This window comes from Acomys minous, assembly GCF_964271855.1.
Source record: "Acomys minous genome assembly, chromosome: 1".
In the NCBI taxonomy this organism is placed as follows: Eukaryota; Metazoa; Chordata; class Mammalia; order Rodentia; family Muridae; genus Acomys; species Acomys minous.
In genome coordinates, this window is record NC_140483.1 from 94,269,303 (window position 1) to 94,275,540 (window position 6,238).

At 47.7% G+C, this 6,238-nt stretch overlaps 1 protein-coding gene across 1 annotated transcript in view; it reads left to right on the top strand.

Moving 5' to 3' along the window:
• The first annotated feature begins 617 nt into the window (after window positions 1–617).
• The window catches only part of ACO1 (aconitase 1), a 59,577-nt gene continuing 53,956 nt past the window's right edge, over window positions 618–6,238 (top strand). Inside the window, exon 1 of the mRNA XM_084799736.1 lies at window positions 618–773. The gene's annotated coding sequence lies outside the window, so the exon portion shown is untranslated. The remainder of the gene's footprint in view (window positions 774–6,238) is intronic.

Sequence of the window (6,238 nt, forward strand, 5' to 3'; positions counted from 1 at the left end):
GCATTTAAAAGAAAGGTGGGGAAAGAGCACCTTTCTTCTGACTCCCTGCGCTAGTCAGGGAGTTACACGTCACGCTAGGCCCCACTTGAGCGACCGCCAGCTTTCTACCACGCTCTGGGAGAGGGAAAGCCTTGAAGCCGGCTTCCCACTTCCTGGGACTGAGCCACTAGAAACGCTAGTCTAAGGTCGGGAGTCCAGTTTCTCCCGCCTACGGGGCGGAGCCGGCTGGATCTTAGCCTTCACCTTGGGCTTTCTGGCCTGGGCGGTAGAGAGGGCGGGGCTGGTGCTTTGCTCCGCCCCGGCCCCGCCCCCGCCCAGGGGCCAAAACTCTTTGTATTCTAGGGGCGGGGCGGGGCGGACCCAGGTTCTGCCACTCATCCCCCGCCCCCAGGGTCGGCCTTTGTAGAGCGGGTGGTGCCTGTAACGGGGGACCCGCCCCTCGGTATGGCCTGCTTTCGGGTTCTGGAAGGAAGAGGGGTCCCAGGTTCTGCCCCTTGAGGGAGGGATAGGTCCTAGACTCCGCCCTCCCGTCCGGCTTAGCCTGAAGGTGCGGAATGGAGGAGGGCGTGTCCAGGCCCCGCCCACTCGGGGGGCTACTGAGGCCCAAGCCCCGCCCCTCTGGTGCAGCAGCTGGTTCCGGCTCGCACTCTCTCTCTGGTCCCGCCTCGCTGCAGGAGCGTCCGGAGGACACCTCAAGAGTAGGATCGCCGAGCCAGCCTGGGTCAGCCCTCGGTAGCAGCCGGCTGTGTGCCATCGGAGCCCCAGTGTGAGCGGTGAGTACCACGCGGCCCCGGGCTGTCCGTGCAGGCCTTTTCCACGATGCAGACCAAGAGGACACGGGGCGAGCTTGGGGAGGCCGTGGACTTGGCTCCTGGGGTGACCTCTCTGCCTGCTCCCCGGCCTGCGTCGCTTTGGGCTGGGAGTGGCTCTACTCGGCGGCCCGGGAGTTCTCGCCGCCTCGGCTGTGCGGGCCGCGCCGGATCCTCTGCCAGGCCCGACCCACGGTATAGAGAAAGCAGCGATTGTGGCCCGCAGTTTAGGGAGTCCCCAAGAGGGTCCAAAGGGAAGTGGGGTGAGGGCGAGAGACCCCCTCAATGGAAGGGTTGAGTGAGAGCCCAAAGTGATTGGTTGAGAAACCCACGGAGAATGGGACCGTCCTGGTCGGCCAGGCCAGGACGCTAGAACCGCACGTTTCAGTTCAGCACGCCTGATAGCCTCTAGGCAGAAGTTGCCGAAGTTTTGGACTTCGGACTGATTGCGTTCCTAAGGAACCTTTGTTATATGGGCTGTACCTATTGCTATTTTCCGTGTATAAAGAAAAATTATGCTTAATATACTTACTCAGAATAGGCCAATTACATTTCACATGACATTTTAAAAACCTCCTGTATTTTCCAAAACGAAGTTATTAAGAAAGGCATTTATTTTTCGTGTCTGGAAATCTCTGCTTAGAAGACAGGTGGATTCTTATATCTACTTCTGCATGTAGTTTGTTGCAGGATGATATGCCGTGTAGCTTCCGGAGACTTCCAAGTATTCTCCTGAAAATGTAGCATCTTCGTATTGTTTAGGAAATGTTTTAACCTCATAGATACCTGCGCCTAGGGTCCTCCGCACCACACTTGAGGTAGCCAGTGCCTGGGAGACATACTTCACTGGGTTCTCTGCTTGGTTTATGACCCTTCCACACAGCACCATGGAGAGTGTTAACCTCTGCTATCCAGCACCGCTCTTGACCGCCCTTTGGAACTAGATCCCCCCTCTTGATGGCGACTCTGGCCTCTGGCCTTCTGCAGACTCAGAGCCGTTCCTGTGTACCTTGGTTGTCTCTGTGCCTGCTGAGTTGATCCATGCAGGGCAAACCAGATCTGTTGGGTCAGAAAAGTGTGTGTGGGGAGACGATGCCAAATGTGTAGGGGGTTGGTGTAAGGCTACCAAGTCGATGAGAGGTCATTGCTCTGGCTGTGGTTTCTAGCCTTGGGTTTGTTGACATATGGTTCCAGTCTTTGAATTCTCCCATTTCCACATTCCTGGCTGTCACCGTGAGTGACATCACCCTCTGTCCCCACTGGAAAGCAGTTGTCCAGAGCATTGCTGTGTGATAGATGAGCACTTTCATTACATTCTTCCCTTCGTTTCATGCTGTCTCCTCCAATTTGAGACAGAAATTACACACATATTATCATATATATATATATCCACATATATATGTTTCTGTGTTTAAAATATGCTGGTGTGGGCCAACAATTTGTGTGTGTGTGTGTGTGTGTGTGTGTGTGTGTGTGTGTGCGTGCGCACGCAAGCACAAAGACACAGATAGCAAAAATTCCAAACATGCAGTTTCTTATGCTTCTACAGCATGAAAGCAGCCATAGGCAATATACAAGCAAAGGAGCATGGCTGTGTTCAAATAAAACTTTATTTACAAAACAGGGTGCTGGACTATAGTTTACAAGCCCTTGTACCAGCATATAAAGAGGAATCCCGTTTCAAAGATAATCTTCTGTGTAGAAAAGGAATTCTGGGACGTGAATCTCTCAAGGCGGATGTATATGGAAGTGGGAACTAGAGAGGACTTAAAATCAATCATAGAAGAATCCAAAGTAGGTTGTTCACAGAGGGACCACAGGGCATGCACAGTGAGTGGAATCCTTCCTCCAGCTCTCTGAAGCTGTCTCAGATTTATACTGGGTGGCTGGACCCACCTTCTAATACAGTGCCCACTTTAACTGAAGGCACAAAACAGCTATCCTGACTTCAGGGCCGGGACAAATCTTCCTTATATGTGTGTATATTATAATTATTATTATACATGTTACATGTACATGTTTGTATACATACTGTAGATATATGCATATTTGTTACTCAAATACATATATAAGTTGTATTCATATGTGATCTCACACCCATAAATTTAAAGTGGCCTCAGAAATGGAAAACAAATACTAAACTATTAACAGTAGTAGCCATTTCTGAGTAGTGGAGGTAAGTGAAACCAAGCCAGGAGCCTTTTCCTTCTTATTTTTGTAATATTAGATACTCAGCTATCCTGTAACAGTACATGTTGCTTTTGCAACTTAAAACAAAAACCTAAGTTCCAGCGGGCTATGCATTTAAAGGAAGATGAGGTGATTTCTTTGATAAGAGTGCTGTTACGCCTCTCTCCCCACAAAAGGCAAGTGTCTTAGTCAATCATTGCTCCGTTGCTGTGAAGAAACACCATGGCCATGAAAGCATCTAACTGGGGCTTGCTTATTTTCAGAAGTATGAGTCCAATATCATCATGGTAGGGAACATGGTGGCACGTCAGCAGACATGGCACTGGAGAAACAGTTGAGAGTTCTACATCCAGATCCTCAGGCCATGAGGAAAGAGAGACACCTCAAAGCCCACCCCGAGTGACACGTTTCCTCCAATAAGGCCACACCTCCTACACCTTTACAAGGCCACACCTTCTCAAGTAGCACCCACTTCCTGATGACCAAGTGTTCAAACATGAGCCTATGGGGGGACACTCTTACTGCAAACCACCACAGCAAGTGACATTGTCACATCACATTTCTGAACTAGTTTCTGTAATACTAGTATATAGTAACTCAAAATATTCAGAGCAAAACCCTCTTAAGTCAAAACATTTCAGTATACGTTCCTAGTGTTTGACTGAAACTCTTGTCAGAGGTTAGAAGTGCTAAAATCAAAGAAAACAACAACTATTTCCGGTGATCCTCTTATTTCTGAGGAGAGAAAATGTGAGTGTGTGCATTCACCTGGGTAAAGAAAATGGGTTTGCCACGGAATTGAGTGGTTTTCTCTTGGCGATGGGGTTAACTTGGGTTCTGGATTTTCCTCAACCTTGCTTATTAGTGCTTTCCAGCATACGTAGATTCTTAATTTGCTTATGATTAAAACCAACCTCTGCAGTTGTTTTACAAGTAACGCACTGAGTTAACAGTTGCGCTATTCTTATACTGAATTACCAGCAGCCTGCTTGGCCGCAGAGCTTTGCAGGTCTTTTTCCCAGCAGAGAGATGGGAAACAAAAGCAGGGCCTGGGGAACTGAAAACAGGCCCAGTGACTACTGGAGTCACGCTGTGCTGTGTCGACTTCCCCCTGGACTCTACTGTGACCCTTTGTCCACTTGACTGGGTTTAGGGCCATCGGTTAACTGTCTTCTCTCTGCTCCCTCCCCACTCTCTGATTCTGCCTCTCTGTCTTTCTCACTCACTTCTTGTCACGTTTTTAAAAACTATTTTAATAAGAAGCTTGGGGCACGCAAGTACATGGAGAGCGAGTTAACTTCTCCAGTTCTGAACCTTACCTGTTGGCCAGTCTCATTTTCACTCATGCCCGCCTTCCGCCTACATCACTCCCGTTTTCCTGTGCTAGGTGGGAGTCATCATCTTCATTTTCAGCTACTTAGCAACAACGAGAAAAAAAAATCTTTCTTTGTTTTTGTTTTTTGGTTTTGTTTTTTTGGTTTTTGGGGTTTTTTGTTTTGTTTTGTTTTGTTTTGTGGCCATTTGATTTTCTCTCTAAACCGCCTGGAGTGAGCCAGGTGGAGGAGTCCTTGAATCCTGCTTTTCCCCTGCCTGAGTTGACTCCCGCTTTCCTCAAGCCTTCCCGAATCCCAGCTGTAGCTATTTTTACCTGCTGGCCCTTTCCCCTGGCCCTTGTCTTACTGTAATTAAGTGTGTGCTAGTTAGGTAAGTGTTAGTCTTTTCTGTCAGGCGGGAACCTTTGGATAAAGGTGTGTCTTTTTATCTTCTTTTTCTCCTACGGGACCTTGTAATTACTGCGAAGAGCCTCAAGAAACACCTGCCGGGCTGAGTGGCTAAGAGTGGCTGGGGGGGGGCGCCCTGCGGATGGATGGGGGGGCGCCTGGGGATGGATGCCTCAGTGGTTGAAGAGCGCTAGCTGATCATCCAGGGGCTTGGATTCTGTTCCCAGAGCCCACTTGTTGTGAGCTCACAACTTCTGAAACTTTAGTTACATGGCGTCCAGCGCCGCCTTCTGACCTCTCCACCTGTCTAGGCGCCCAAATGGCGCACATACACGCATTCAGGCAGAACCGCGCTCATCTGCATTAACTAAGAATATTTTCAAAGCTGGCAGTGGTGCTGCCTGCCTTTACTCTGAGTTAGAGGGCAGCCAAGTCCATAGAGTGAGTTCCAGGACAGCCAAGGCTACACAGAGAAACCTTCTGTCAAAAAAGCAAAAGACAGAATTTAAAAAAAAATTTTTTTTAAAGAATCAATGGAGGGAAAGTTTGTAACATAATTATTAAAAAATATATTTTCAGAATTACCTACAGCTGAATATAAATTTTTTCTTCTTTGCACAGATTTAAAAAAAATATAAAGAGTGGTGCTGGTCCACTTGTTCATTTTGTGTTGAGGTTTTGGTATCTGGTTTGTTACATTCATACTTGGAGGAGCCTTTAGGGTCTGTTCAACCTTAAAGATGCTTTTTCACCACAGGAAAAATACCTAAAAGTACATATCTGATAGTATCACTTTTATTGGATTAACTCTTTTTGCCTTTGCTTAGTAAATATGTTTAAGGTGCAGGTTAAACTTTTTTAGTAAGAAAAACAGGCTACTTTTCTAGCTACCAAGCTTCATGAAGTAAGTTGGTAACAGTCTTACCAAATACTGTAACCCATGTCCTGGAGCTCCCAGAATGCACTGTGCCCAATGTGTTAGCTCCTTCGTTTATCCCAGGACCCCTTCCCATGTGGGCAGAGATGTACAGACCGGCACTGTGACCTTAAATCCACAAAGAAACAAAGTGAGGTTTAACAAAATAGAAGAAACTCGTGTCTACAGCCCTAAGAGGCAGTTAGACTAAAGTGCACATTTGAAACAGCAGAATTGGGGAGTTAAATGTTACAAACGTGCACGGACATGAAGCCACCTTGGTAGGCACTGTATGTCAGAGCTGCTCAGCACTGGTGCTTACCGCTGAACGGCTGAGTGCGCTAAAACTTCAGAGTGGCATCTCATTCTCAGAGCCAGCGGTTTCTCACACTTGGCTGTCAAGAGTTTACCTAAGTGCTGGGCACACTGTCCCTATGATTTGTAAAATGAACTTTTATTAGCCTGTTTAAATTGTTGTCTTGGAGGCTTACTGCCTCCACCCGCCAACCTAGGCATTGTCCTAGAAGCTTCTAGCCACCTTAAATCTAACCTGGGCTTAGAATGTTTTCAGCCTCTGAGACTCACTGCTTAATAAGCTCACC